The 14,847-nt window shown below is 51.4% G+C and overlaps 1 protein-coding gene across 2 annotated transcripts in view; it reads left to right on the forward strand.

The window, feature by feature from the left end:
* GRM7 (glutamate metabotropic receptor 7) overlaps positions 1–14,847 on the forward strand; it is a 198,629-nt gene that overhangs the window by 79,060 nt on the left and 104,722 nt on the right. The window lies entirely within an intron of this gene.

Below are 14,847 nucleotides of genomic sequence, written 5' to 3' on the forward strand. Positions count from 1 at the left end.
TCAGAAGCAGAATCATTTCCCCAGCAGTGCTCCTGAGGAGCGTTTCTATATATAAACTTGAATTTCTTTATCTTGTTTTTCCCTTTAGCTTCGTATTTGCTACAAGCCCCCTGTGTATTCACACAGGCACAAACCTGTGTGAGACACGTTATCCTTGTCTTTAACAAGTGAAACTTGTGCCAGGGAGGTTTGGGTTGGATTTTAGGGAAGGGTTCTTCCCCCAGAGGGTGCTGGCACTGCCCAGGCTCCAGGGAATGGGCACGGCCCCAGGCTGCCAGAGCTCCAGGAAACGCTCCCAGGGATGCCCAGGGTGGGATTTGGGGGTGTCTGTGCAGGGCCAGGGGTTGGATTTTTGTTCCTGGGGGTCCCTTCCAGCTCAGGACATTCCATGGTTCTGTGTCACTCCACCAGAACCAGATGAAACATTATTTTACACTACATCACCATCTGTGCATTGAATATCATCCTCTCCAAATCCATTGGTTTCTTTACAAATTAATGGCCTACGATGAAGTGCTCATTACAGAAGTTATTTTCTCTGTGTTTGTTGTCTGTAGCAAAGGTTTTTTAAACCCTTTTACCCACCAAAAACTGAAAATGCTACTATTCCTAGAGCCTTGATACTTGTTTTCTCCCCTGACATGTGTTTCTCAGAAGATCTGATTCTTTTGCTGGGGGCTTTTGGGGATCTGAGTCGTGTCCTGAGGCTCCCTGACCCCCCCAGTTCTATCAGAGGTCTCTGCTCTCCCCCAGCCCTTGCTGACAGAAGCTGACACTGATAAAAGCCCAGAGCTGCTCTGTCATCCCTCAGTGATTCACACAGCACTTTTGTAGGCTCCTCTAGGTCTGTTCTGCTGCCTGCTCTGATCCTGAATCTGCATTTTTGTAATAGAACTTAATTTTTATGCTGTCTGTTGGGAATTCCATTAGCACAAATTAGTGCTGGATAACATGAGAGAGTGAAATCACTGCTAGGAGGGAGTTGTGGGGTTGAGAGGAGACTGCTCTGTCTGCACATCTCAAAGGCAGTGCTGAGTCCTAGTGCCAAGTAGAAAATCCTGATTTATTTCCTTTTTGCCTTACGTTCTGATGCTGATGAAAGATCTGTGTTTTCCTCTGGATCCATTAAAGCCCTGCTGAATGCCTTTGGACCCCTCATTGCGAGGAGCAGGCTCTTTACAAGGTACCCCAAGGTTAAAAGTGAGAAGGGAGGTGACAGCAGTGGTGGCCAGAGATTGCTCTGGCCGTGACAATAAAGCCCAGAATTTGTTGATGCTTTGCACAGTGTGGGTGCTGCCCATCAGCCAGGGCTGCCCCAGCCTGGGGCTCTCACTTTAATGATAAATATCTGCTTTTTTATGGCACTTATTGACCATGTGGAGATTGCATCTCAAGGACAGAATAAAATGGAAATAGGCAATTCTTGCTGCTGAACAAACAAGTGGCAGTGTGCTTTCAGAGCAGGACCCCAGCTTGGACAGCAGGCACTGTGAGAGCTCTGGGGAGCAGCTGGGGACGATGGAAACTGGGGAGGAAAGGGGAGGAAATGACACAGAGATTGTTAATGTGCCTTAGCAAGCCTGAGGAGATCTCCTGGAAGTGCAGAGGCTGCTGTTTTAGGGAGGGGAAGGGGGAAAGGAGAGAGTTTGGGTCAGAGAACAATAAAAGTAAGGAGTCTGTGGGAAGAGCAAGAGAGGAATGAGGCTGAGGAAAGATGAAAAGCTGTAGAGCAAAGGTGGATTCAAGTGGCTGGGGTTGCAAAGATTGAGCCATGGCTGGGGAAGAATGTCCACAAGTAAGCAAGCTTTGCCATAGAGAGTGGGCTGGAAAGTCACATTTGTTTCATCCTAAAAAAACTCATTTCAGGAGCAGAATTGACTTTGTGAAAATTTAAAACTCTTAGAAGATAAGGCAGGAATTCTTCCCAAAGTGTCTCTTTTGTGCCAAGGGCAGGAAAAGCAGGCTTCCTAGAGGTTTGTCCCGGAGCCTTTGCTCCTCAGCTGGCTCTTCCCTGCCTCCAGCCTGCCCAGAGGGATCCTGAGAATCCCGAGAATCCCAGCTCTCCTCTCCTCGTGCTCGCCAGCTTTCCTGAAGGAATTTCATGAATAAACACCTGCTGCAGAGGAAGGCCCTGCTGCCCCCTTGACTTCCCCCAGAGGACAGAAATATTGTGATCACACTGAGGACGTGTCTGCTGTGCAGGGCAGGGTGGATTTGTTGGGGAATTTCAAGTTTCACTCGGGACCAGCTCTGGGAGGGGGGAGAGATCATGGGATGCAGTCAGGGGCTCCAGTTCCCGTCGCTGAGATGCTGTGTTCCAGGAGGAAATGGGAAATATTGCCTCACTTTGTGCCTCCCATACTTCACACAGGCTTTTCCCTTTGTGCTAATGCAGGGAACAGCTCTCCCAGCCCCGGGGGAGTAGCAGCACTTAAATAATTTGGAGATGCCTCTTCCATCACATCCTCCCCTGCCTCCTTCATTCCTCACCCTTCCCCAGACAGCTGAGGATGACAAACACCCCAAGCCCTCCACACTCGTGGCAGAAGGTTTTCATGCACTCCTGAGGATCTCCTGGGCAGCCAGAGGCGCTCCTTGGTGTGTCCCCAAAGGTGTCTGAGCCTTCCTCGTGGAGGGAGAAAAGTCCAGAGTGAGGAGAAAATCCCGTCTGTTCCCACCTTGCAGTCCTGGCAGGTAGGGAGTGAGGATCAGTGGAGTTTTTGGTCTTCCCTGTGTTCTGAGGGAAGTTATTTGTCAAGGTGGTGTTTGAAATTCTGTTTGCTGGGCTCTATGCGAGGAGACACCTGAGCTGGAAATAGGAGCTGCACTCCAGCATTTGAAGTGGTTTATTCTCAGAGCCAGCATGTTGGGGGATGTACAGGGGGTGTACATCAGCTCTCATTGCAGGCTGGGCTGCTCCTCTTCCCTTCAGCCTTTCAAGGTTTGTGTGGTTTCAATCTCAAAGGAATCTCGTGGTGGTGATTTTATTTTATTTTATTTTATTTTATTTTATTTTATTTTATTTTATTTTATTTTATTTTATTTTATTTTATTTTATTTTATTTTATTTTATTTTATTTTATTTTATTTTATTTTATTTTATTTTATTTTTTTATTATTATTATTTTAACCCCTTGTTTGAGTCCAGAGCTGAGGGGGGCTGGCAGTGCCCCCCCTGTCTCCAGGGGCCTTGGCTGGGCTCTGCAGTGGCTTGGTGGCTCGTGGGGCTTTTCAAGAGTCCCTGTTGAGAGCATTTGGGGCTGTTAACACCACAAATGGGTAAAAAAGCCATTTGTTTATGATGAGAAAAAGTCTCTGCATGTGTTTCAGTGTGTGAACAGCAAGATGGATCAGGTTTGGTGGGAGTCCCGGGAATGCAGCTCAGGCATTCTGGGCTCCGGTGCCCCAGCACGTCCTGGGTGAGGGTGAGCTGGGCTCTGGGCAGCAGCACATCTGTGCTCACCCTGCTCTGGGACAGGAGAGTCCAGGGAAAACAGAAGGCTGCAGTGTTTCAGAGATGCCTTGCAGTGGGAGATTGATCCTGGAGCCTGGAAAGGGCTCTCGGTCTGGGAGGGGCTGTCTCAGGCTGTGATCACAGAAATTCTCTTTAAGCACTGATTAAAACCACACTGCAGTTTAATTCCCTGGGTGTATTTTGTTTCTCCCCTTAATTCACTAATCCACAATGTCTAATCAGCCCTTTCATAAACCCATCTCAGATTATCTTGTATCTGTATTTTGTTCCTTTTCCAGCCTAACATCTCCTCCTCGGCTTGGTTCTCCTTCCCTTCTCCTTCCTCACAAGTGTCCCCTGTGCTGTCCCTCGGTCCCACTGCTGTCCTGCTTGTTTGGAGCAGGCAGGGACAAGCCCAGGTGCTCTCCAGAGCTGGCTGTTCTCAGTTATTGGTATTGATGAGGACTTGGCCTCCCCCAGCCCGCTGTGCTTGCTGCTCAGAGCTTTCCAGGAGAGCTGAGAGCCCAGGGACTGGAGCTGACTGGGCTCCCAGTGCACTGAGCCCAAACACAGCGGCTTTTCTGCTTAAAACCTGAAGGATTTCACACAAGTGCTCATCTTGTAAGAAGAGCAGGGTGCAGATGTAGAGCAGCAGGGAGCTTTTTTTGACAGCTCTTCACTGACGTTTCATTGCTGTTTATATATTTCTTTTAAAGCCAATTTTATATCCAGGCAAAAGCAAGTCTAGACAGATTGTCTAAAACTTTTATTGGCTAATTAAGATTATACTGCTGGTATATCACTGCTGGATAGCATGGACTCTGCTTGAGGAATGGCCTTTATTTTTTGCAGCATGTGCCTTTTGCCAAGTTTTCTATGGTTCCTTGGGAGGGCTTTTTTCAGATCTATTTCAATGTCAAAAGCAAATGCCACTTGAAGTCTCATGTTTGGACACCTGAGCCTGGATCAAGGAACTGGAGCACCTTGATGTTTTCCCAGAGTACTGAGCATTTGTGGCTTCTGTTCGAGCTGACTGGAGCTGCAGCTGCTCTGTGCACAAGGGAAACCACTCCAGCCCTCCAGAGCTGTGTCTCTGAGCTGTGGGAGGTGGCAGAGGTGGCCCTAGTGCCACCCTGCAGTGACCTGGGGCCACCCTGCAGTGACCTGGGGCCACCCTGCAGTGACCTGGGGCCACCCTGCAGTGACCTGGGCTGTGGGTGCTCAGAGGCAGAGCCCCAGGGGTGCCCCCAGGGTGATGCTGGTTGCTGTGTGAGGAGCTCACCTGTGGCCTGGGCCAGCTGGGTTATCCAAACCCAGAATTTCTTTGGAGTTTGGGATGGGCCAAGTGCTTTTGGACTTGGGTGTCAAAAGTGGTTCTGTTTGCAGCTCATCAGAAGGGTTTGGGCTGGAGGGGACCTCAGAGCCCCCCCAGTGTCCCCCAGCCATGGCAGGGACACCTCCCACTGCCCCAGGTGCTCCAGCCCCAATGTCCAGCCTGGCCTTGGGCACTGCCAGGGATCCAGGGGCTGCTCTGGGCACCTGTTCCAGGGCCAGCTCAAGCTGTGTGATCAGGACAGTGACCCCGAGCCAGGATGAATCTGAGCTCAGATATTCCCATCCTGGAATTTTTGTCCCTTAATGATCCCTGTTCCAGTTCACTCCTTGTGCTGTTTGTTCTCAGGAAAGCCCAGCTCCTTCAGTACAGCCTGACCTCAAGCCTCCAAATGCTGTAATGCAAGAACTTTCATTTATTAACATCAGGAGGGAAGGCAGGGACGCAGCCCCACAATATCACAGCCAAAGCCTGTAGTGCCCAAACTTTTCCTTGAAGCAAACACTTCTTTGGAAGAGCTCTGCAGGAGCTCTGAGGAAGCCCAGCCCCTCTCCAGTCCCTTCACACACAGCTGCCCTCCAGTGCCCCTGCTCTGTAGGATGCCCTACAAAAGCAATTTGCACTTTGGGGGGCTCTGTAGACATGGCTTAGTCTCGTGTCCCTGGAGCCTGGGCCAGTGCTGCTGTGCACGGGGCTCTTTGGGGCAGCCTTTTCCCTCAGACCTTCCCAAGAACAAATGCAAGAGCTGGGGTTTTGGAGCAATCAACCCAGCAAATTACAGCCCTGCTTCTTGAGAACTTCCCGACTCGTTAAAAGCACCATCTCTTTTTAAAGCCTCGCTGTGTTCTCTCCCTGCTTCCCTCCCCTTCCTGCCCTTGCCTTCGTCTTCTGCCCCTGAGATCCTGAGGGAAGGGCAGCAGGAGCTCTGATGTCCGAGGAAGTCCTTCACTTCACCTCAGAACACACACAGCTGGGCCATCTTCATCATTTCCTCAGGCTTTAATCATCATTTCCTCAGGCTTTAATCATCATTTCCTCAGGTTTCCCCGGTGCCCCTGGATCCCTGGCAGTGCCCAAGGCCAGGCTGGACATTGGGGCTGGAGCACCTGGGACAGTGGGAGGTGTCCCTGCCATGGGAGGGGGACACTGGGGGGGATTTGAGGTCCCTTCCAACCCAACCCATTCTGGAATTTCGCTGCCAAACAGGGAAAATCACTGGCACTCCAAGATCAGAAAAATACCCCAAAAATCCCAATAAAACAAACCCCAGTTGCTTGCAGGAATATTTATGTCTGGACAGGGAACCCGTGGGCAGCAATTGCCACGTCCTGCACAGGGACAATGGCCAGGGTGGCACTGACACCTCCTTCCAGAGCCTCAGACCTGGGTTTGGCACTTCATTCCTGCTGAGGGGGCAGCCCTGGGTGCTGAGGAGATTCTGTGTCAGCAATCGGGAAATGTAACAACTGAATCCAGGGATTATCATCCCTCCGATTTTCAGTGGAATGTATCAGATTATATTTTATTAATCTCTGATTCCTGAGCATTCCCAAGCCCTGCAGAGAGCACAGAGCTGCATCCACAGTCACATATCCAGCTTTTCCCTGATTTCAGCCCCGTGTTGTGCACCAGCAGGGAGATAACATCGTGTTTGCAGTCGCTGTTTGATTTCCTCAGAAATCTCAACAACCTCCCCAGCATGAAAAGTAAAGCACTTTCTTTTTATCTTTTTTCAGATTTGAGCAGGTCTCAAAGCAAAACCTGTGTAGTTTTGTCAGCTTCAGAAGGCCTTTCTCCAAGCAGAATGCTATTGATTAAACTCTAACGACATCTTTTACTTCGAAAGGAGCCAAGAATCATAAACATCAAAGATGGCAAAGATATAATTTGGATGTCATTAGTGCTTAAGCTGCTTCTCTCTTCAGTAGGTGAATGTGCACAGGTGTATCAGCAGCTGGCTGTGAATGCAGGATTTGTCCTGTGTCAACAAACGGGTGGAAATATCTGCTGCTGGGAGCTGATGTGCAGATCTGTGCTCTGCTCATCCAGCCAGTTGTCAGGAATTGATCCCAGCCATGAGGAGCTCCCCCTTTCTCTGTTCCAACCAGCCAGCCCATGGAAATCATCTTGCTTGTGATGGCAAATCCATGTGGGAAAAATCCTGTCCCAGCTCAGCTCTCAATTCCAGAGCTGCCAATGGGCTGAGTCCAGGGGCTGCACGGTGAGACTGACCTGGCTGAGGGCAGGGGGCTGCCTGGGACCCCCAGCACGGATTTGGGACCCCCAGCACAGATTTGGGACCCCCAGCACGGATTTGGGACCCCCAGCACAGATTTGGGACCCCCAGCACGGATTTGGGACCCCCAGCATGGATTTGGGACCCCCAGCACGGATTTGGGACCCCCAGCATGGATTTGGGACCCCCAGCACAGATTTGGGACCCCCAGCACAGATTTGGGGCTTCCTGGGACCCCCAGTGATGGAATGTTTTTTCCTTTGCTGTGTGGTCAGTGCTGCTTTGAGCAGGGCACTGGTACAAAGCCCACTCCCCACCCAGGACCCTGGTGCTGGTGCTGGGCGAGCCCTGCTGGGCTGCCTGGGGATGTCAGGGTGGCTGTGAACGCTTTCACCTCGCTCAGGAAGAGATTTCAACATCGGTGCCTCTCTCCTGGTGTCCTGTGTGCGGAGAGGAGCTGTGCTGTGAGGTGGGCTGGCATTACTCAGCACTGGACAAAGCCCAAGGCTGGTTCTGGAGATGTGTAATCCTCCCCAGAGACACCAGTGTGTTGAGAGAGCACATTGCAGTGAAACTTGATTACAGACAGCGGCTCAGTATTTCTGATAAAATCATTAATCTAATTTTTGTCTAATTTTTCTATTCTTCATTCACCATTACAACCATCCCACATTACTTTCAGGCTGGTGTTGAGGCTGTGGAGGCTGATTAAATTGCAAAGCAGACTTTTAAATGAAAGGATCCATATCTAGCTACGCTCATTATCAGCTCCAAGAAATTAAATCTACCCTCAATGATTTACTCTAAAGCAAATCAAATAGGCATTGGGAAGACAAAGGGCACGGTGGCCGTGCAGCTGCAGATGAAGAGGAGCCAGGCAAAGCCCAGAGCTGCCAGCACAGCCCCAGCTCTCCCTGCAGCAGCCTCCAGCCCTGGCAGGGAGGCTGGGGATGCTCGTGTCGATGTTGTGCAGGAGGGTTGCACATCTCAAAGAACAGAACACGTTCTTTTCCTGGGAGCTTTTCCTGCTGCCTGTTACATAAGGGGCTCTAACGCTTGCATTAGCTGTGCACGTTGCTGCTCCCCTCTGCGGGGTGCTGTGGGCATCATTCCCTCAAGGATGGCATTAAGAAAAGGCTCTGGCAGCTCAGCTTGGCTGTGGCTGAGCCCAGCAGAGGAGCCCCTGGATGGGCTGAGGCACAGAGGGGCACAGCCTCCGTAGCTCCAGCTCACCTCAGAGCGTCCTGGCTGCTCCCAGGAGCAGAGATCTCTGCCTGTAAACCCTGACTCCTGTCGGTGGGTATGCATTGATAGCACGTGCTGTGTCTGGAGCACCAGCCTGCCCTGGAGGAGGTGTCCCTGTGCAGGCAGGGCTGAACTGAAGGATGTTTCAGCCAGTGGAAGGATCAGGTGTCCTCCCACCCAAAGCATTCTGTGATCTGCAGCCTGGTCCCTGCTCCTGCATGCATCACTGGCATCCCTGTGCCAGGTGTGTGCCCCAGGAGAGCGTGCGAGGGGCAGGGCTGCTGTGCCAGGCTGGCAGGGAGGCAGGGCCGTGGCAGGATGTGTCAGGCTGTGTCAGGCTGTGTCAGGCTGTACTAGGCCATGTCAGGCTGTACCAGACTGTACCAGGCCGTGTCAGGCTGTACCAGGCCGTGTCAGGCTGTACCAGGCCATGTCAGGCTGTATCAGGCTGTACCAGGCTGTACCAGGCCGTGTCAGGCCATGTCAGGCTGTGTCAGGCTGTACCAGGCTGTACCAGGCTGTGTCAGGCTGTACCAGGCTGTACCAGGCTGTACCAGGCCATGTCAGGCAGTGTCAGGCTGTACCAGGCCGTGTCAGGCTGTGTCAGGCTGTGTCAGGCTGTACCAGGCCATGTCAGGCTGTGTCAGGTTGTGTCAGGCTGTGTCAGGCTGTGTCAGGCTGTGTCAGGCTGTACCAGGCCGTGTCAGGCTGTGTCAGGCTGTACCAGGCTGTACCAGACTGTATCAGGCCGTGTCAGGCTGTACCAGGCCGTGTCAGGCTGTACCAGGCTGTACCAGGCTGTACCAGGCCGTGTCAGGCTGTATCAGGCTGTGTCAGGCTGTACCAGACTGTGTCAGGCTGTACCAGGCCGTGTCAGGCTGTACCAGGCCGTGTCAGGCTGTGTCAGGTTGTGTCAGGCTGTGTCAGGCTGTGTCAGGTTGTGTCAGGCTGTACCAGGCCGTGTCAGGCTGTACCAGGCCATGTCAGGCTGTGTCAGGCTGTGTCAGTTTGTGTCAGGCTGTACCAGGCCATGTCAGGCTGTGTCAGGCTGTACCAGGCCATGTCAGGCTGTACCAGGCTGTACCAGGCTGTATCAGGCCGTGTCAGGCTGTACCAGGCCATGTCAGGCTGTGTCAGGCTGTGTCAGGCTGTACCAGGCCGTGTCAGGCTGTGTCAGGCTGTACCAGGCCATGTCAGGCTGTACCAGACTGTATCAGGCCGTGTCAGGCTGTACCAGGCTGTACCAGACTGTATCAGGCCGTGTCAGGCTGTACCAGGCCATGTCAGGCCGTGTCAGGCTGTACCAGGCCGTGTCAGGCTGTACCAGGCCGTGTCAGGCTGTACCAGGCTGTACCAGACTGTATCAGGCCGTGTCAGGCTGTACCAGGCCGTGTCAGGCTGTACCAGGCCATGTCAGGCTGTACCAGGCTGTACCAGACTGTATCAGGCTGGCCCGTTCATTTTTCAGGCAGAAATGACGTGAATGTGGAGCCTCATCTTACCTCAGTGTGCGTTGATGGGAAAAGTTCAGGTTTGCTCTGGCTGATCTGGAATTTTAAATGAGCCTGGTGGAAAACTCAAGGCAGGAGATTTATGAGACTTTTACAGGAAAGAAAAGGTGGGACTTGTTCTGCAACCTTTTGTAGTCTTGGCTCGATCCAGTCAGGGATAGTCAGGTCCCCTGTGGTGCCCAGTTTGCCACGATGGGTGCAGGTTCTGGAGCAGAGCCAGCCAGAACTCACATTCATTTCATTGCTTGGTTGGGCTCATTAACCTCAGGTTTTCGAGTCAAAGAAAAATACAGTAAGCTGTTTTCTGGCACAAGAACTTTCAGGCTCGTAGTTTAATTGTGCTCTGGGTTTGTGAAGTCTTCAGAAAAGCGTTTCAAGGGCAATCCTGAATTCTCTCCTTGCATGAGTGACCCACAAGACAAGCTCCTTTCCACTTCCTTGCTTTTCTGTTTCTTTCTTTTCATGAGATTTATGGAGATTCTGAATTAGTGGAAAAGAAAAAGAAGGATGGAGGGTGGTTTGGCACATGTACAGTCACTGATGGACAAAGACAGCTCTGCCATAACAACATCCAGTAATGATTTGAATAAAGAAAAGGTAATTAAAACCACACGATGCTAAAACTGTTTTCACATGAGTCTGAAAATTTGTAAGCGCCTCCTGGAGTCAAGCTGGCAATGAGGATGCTTATACCAGTGTTTGAAATACAAAGTGCAAACCATGCAGCTCTTACCTGTGTTCCTTAACATGTAATTGTTATTTATTCTATACATGTATAGATGTATAACTTTGTAGCTTTACGTAATCTTCTTCTGGCTGGTGTTAATTGAATTAGTCATGCTTTTGGAATGCTAAAAAGATTTGCCTATGGGAATTTCACTTCAGTTGTGAGTCAACAGTCAATTCTGTGGATTTTGTTTTAGTCAGTGACTCTTTATTAGAATAAACAAGATTCCTGGCGGGGGAAACGTTTTCTCTGTTGGCATTAGAAGGAGGGATGGGGAGTGCCAAGGTGAGGGAATGGAGATGAACGGGTGGGTGGGTGCCAGGGGCAGCACAGCCATGGGTGCACGTTCCTGTGGCACACAGGGCTTTGTGCCACGCTGGTTTCTGGCTGCTTTTATCCCCTGGGGCTGCTCTCCTCCCCAGCAGCGCTGGGTGGTGGCAGTGCCACTTTTGCCCTGTCCTGCCACTGCTCTGACTGTGCTCACCTGTGCTGGGGTGTCTGGTGCCATCTCTGCTCCCCCAGTGATGGAATGCATTGATTTCTGCAGCCTCAGCGTTTGCAGCAGGTCAGGGTAGGTGCAGCATTGCATGTTTTAAGCTTTTCAGTCATTTCTTTATTAGGATTCATTTTGCTGTTGTGTTTTACATCTCCAGGTGCATGGCCAGTTTGAAGGGTTTGGTTTGCTGGGAAGAGCCCTTTCCTCAGTACCTCATAAAGATAAGCTTCAAAATGTCCATGGGCTGAGTCAGTGCCTGGGACTGACGCTGGGAGCCAGGAGGGAGCCCCTGGATCACCATTTCCATCTCGGGTTTGTGATCCAAGCTTTATCTCCTGTGGCACTGTCATCTCTGCTCTGCTCTGGGGCAGGGTGTGGACAGTGCAAGGTGATGGAGCAGGCTTTGGGGACACCCCATGGCTCATCCCTGGGGACATGACCTCTGTTCTGAAGGCTCTGGTTGTTTCCAGCAGCTCCTGCTCTGCCCGAGGGCCCTGGAGCCTGTGCTGGGCTCTGCCCTGGGCCTGCAGCAGCTCTGCTCTTCCCCATCCTAAAGCAGGGACGTTCCTGAGCCGCCAGGGCAGCTGCGCTCACCTGCTCATCTGCAGGGGCAGAGCGGCTTGTTCAGGGCTGAGCTGGGCTGGAGAGGGGACACTGGAGAGGGGACACTGGAGAGGGGACACTGGAGAGGGGACACTGCTGTGGGGACACTGCTGTGGGGACACTGGAGAGGGGACACTGCTGTGGGGACACTGCTGTGGGGACACTGGAGAGGGGACACTGGTGAGGGGACACTGGAGAGGGGACACTGCTGGGCTGGAGAGGGGACACTGGAGAGGGGACACTGCTGTGGGGACACTGCTGGGCTGGCACCCACACTGGGGCATGGGGAGTGGCTGGGATGGGTCTGGAGAACATGCATGGGCCAGGGCTGTGGGATCCCCTCTGCAGGATCCCACTACAGGATCCCACTGCAGGATCCCCCTGCAGGATCCCACTGCAGGATCCCAATGCAGGATCCCACTGCAGGATCCCAATGCAGGATCCCAATGCAGGATCCCAATGAAGGATCCCAATGCAGGATCCCACTGCAGGATCCCAATGCAGGATCCCAATGCAGGATCCCACTGCAGGATCCCAATGCAGGATCCCAATGCAGGATCCCAATGAAGGATCCCAATGCAGGATCCCACTGCAGGATCCCAATGCAGGATCCCACTGCAGGATCCCAATGCAGGATCCCAATGCAGGATCCCAATGAAGGATCCCACTGCAGGATCCCTCTGCAGGATCCCCCTGCAGGATCCCCCTGCAGGATCCCAATGCAGGATCCCCCTGCAGGATCCCCCTGCAGGATCCCACTGCAGGATCCCAATGCAGGATCCCTCTGCAGGATCCCACTGCAGGATCCCACTGCAGGATCCCACCTGGGCCATGTCCCTGCAGCAGGATCCCTGCCCTGTGCTGCTGGGGCAGGGGCTGCAGAGTGAAGCTGTGCAAACGCCTGTTGGACAGAACATTCTGGAACTGCCAGCAGGGCTGTGTGTGCCTTGTAAAATCAGATGTGATTCAGCCAAATAGCCCAAGGGGGTTTTGGTTGTGGCCTGCTGCTTTCAGGACTGGGGGCAGTGGCTGTGTGCAGGGGCTGCTGAATCCCAGGGAAAGGAAAGTGAGCCAGCCAGAAAGGAAAACAAGGGGTCTGTCCCGTGGCAGATTCTGGACAATTAAAGGGTAGCAGAATAGTAGGAAAAAGGCTTGAAATTACTTTGATGCATCTGCCATTCTATCTCCCCATGTTGGGGTCTTCTGCTAAATTGGTGAACGTGGACAGGGAGAGAGGGAGAAGTTCCAGCTCCTCCTCCTGGAGGCCAGCTCCAGCTGACTGGAGACTGAAGTACCCCGGGGCCATCTGAGTGTAGAGCAGGAGGATTTATGTCTTGATATGAAATAATCAGACTCCTTTCAGTTGTTGGGCCCTTCTGCTGAAAAAGGAACGGATCTGTGAGTTTGCCTGGTGAATTGGACAAGTCTGGGACATTTGTTCCAATTTGATTTTTATAGCTCTGGAGGGACACGGTAACCAAGCAAGCCATAGACATTTCCATTTATGTTCTCCAAAAATAGTGGGAGGCAGCGTGTGCTTCTGTACTAGAAGGATTATGTAGGTCAGCCTGGTTCTGGACCTGTTATTAAAAGTGACATTGCCAAAGCAAAATCCACAGAAAATACAAGGAGCTTTGAGTAAGAACATCACAGGTACCCACTCTGTTTCATCCCAAAAGGGCTCCTGAGGCACTGAGGAACTCAGCACTGTGCTTTCCTCACCTCTCCTCCAGACTCTCCACCAAATGATGGTGGTAAAAATCCCAGCTGCCATTCACCTGAAACAAATAGATGTGTAAAAGTGGCATAAAAATGGATAACTGCCATAATGCTGATAATTTACGGGAAATTCTGTGTGATTTTTGTAAATTATCTTTCATTTTCCTCGATGGTTGGGCTTGGAAGACCTCTGCAGCCTTTGGAAAAATGTTCTGCCTTTTATGAATCCAATCAAGAGACTGGAGACATGATTGGGCTGTGGGTGCCCTGGTGCCCTGGCAGCAGGGACAGGCTGGAGCTGCACTCCCAGGAGATGAGGGCAGGGCAGTCCACCAGGAAAACACATCTCATCTCATACAAGACCCACTCAGGGGTAAAAGGAGCTGCTTGAAGGGGAAGCAGCTACGAACAGGATCGAAACAATAAAAGAATGGTCAGAAATGGCAGGATTTTTCAGTGCAGCAGGTTCTGAAGCCCGTGAGTGCTGGCATCCCACACTGCTTTCTGCAGAGCCTGCTCCTGGGACAGGAGAACTCGGCTCTGTCCTGTCCTGGCCATGCTGGGGAGCTCCCAGTGCTGCTGCCTCACTCAGGTGCATTTAGAGACAGGAATAACCCGTGCCTAGCACTGACCTGCAGATACCAAGGGGATTTAGCAGTCAGGGGAAGTTTTAACCTTCTGGGGAGCAAACTGCTCCTGTTGGTTCCCATTCCCTGCTGGTGTCTGGGCTTCTGGAAAGGCACAGCCGGAGCCTTCTTGGTATTTGTCATTTCAGACCGTTTTTGAATGATTTGCTGCTGCTGCTGGGGGTTTTTTCAACGTGACAGATGCTCCAGCTGCAATCAGGCACCACTTTCAGAAGGCAGAAATGTAGATCTTTAATGAAGCAACAGAAAATCCTGATTTCTGTTGGGCATCATTGTTTTCTTTTCCTTTTGGGGAATGTAGTGTTGGGACAACTACAGTAAATTCCCAATAAACAGCTTTTGTGTTAATGAACAGATTAGATCCATTTGGATTTACCACATTTGAAAGCTGCCTGTGGCCTCATCATCCTTTGTCCTGATTATTGTGCGTTACATTTTATTTGGATTCTGGAAAAGCAGTTCTTGGAGCGGATGCAAACTTCCATCAAGTGGCAGTTTGTGAAATGCCATCTGCTCTGTGCCATTAATGTGGCTCTGTGTTACCTGCTCAGGCCTGGCTGCCTGTGCTGCTTGGAAACTCTCTCTCAAGGACTGCAACACTCGTTCACTCCTCATTTTTAACTTCTCAGAGTTTCACCCTGTGTCATCATTATCCAGCAAGACTTTAGGGAGAGGTTCCTAACGAGCCCCAGCTTCCTGTGGAGTGGTGTAAACCTTTAATTGGTGTAAGGCTTTAATTGGTGTAACCCTTTCATTGGTATAACCCTTTTACTGCTGTAAGCCTTTTATTGGTGTAACCCTTTAATTGGTGTAAGGCTTTTATTGGTGTAAAACTTTAATTGGTGTAACCCTTTAATTGGTATAACCCTTTCATTT

Source organism: Pseudopodoces humilis, chromosome 13 (assembly GCF_049639895.1).
Source record: "Pseudopodoces humilis isolate 2021_Gansu_Grassland_sample_001 chromosome 13, ASM4963989v1, whole genome shotgun sequence".
In the NCBI taxonomy this organism is placed as follows: domain Eukaryota; kingdom Metazoa; phylum Chordata; class Aves; order Passeriformes; family Paridae; genus Pseudopodoces; species Pseudopodoces humilis.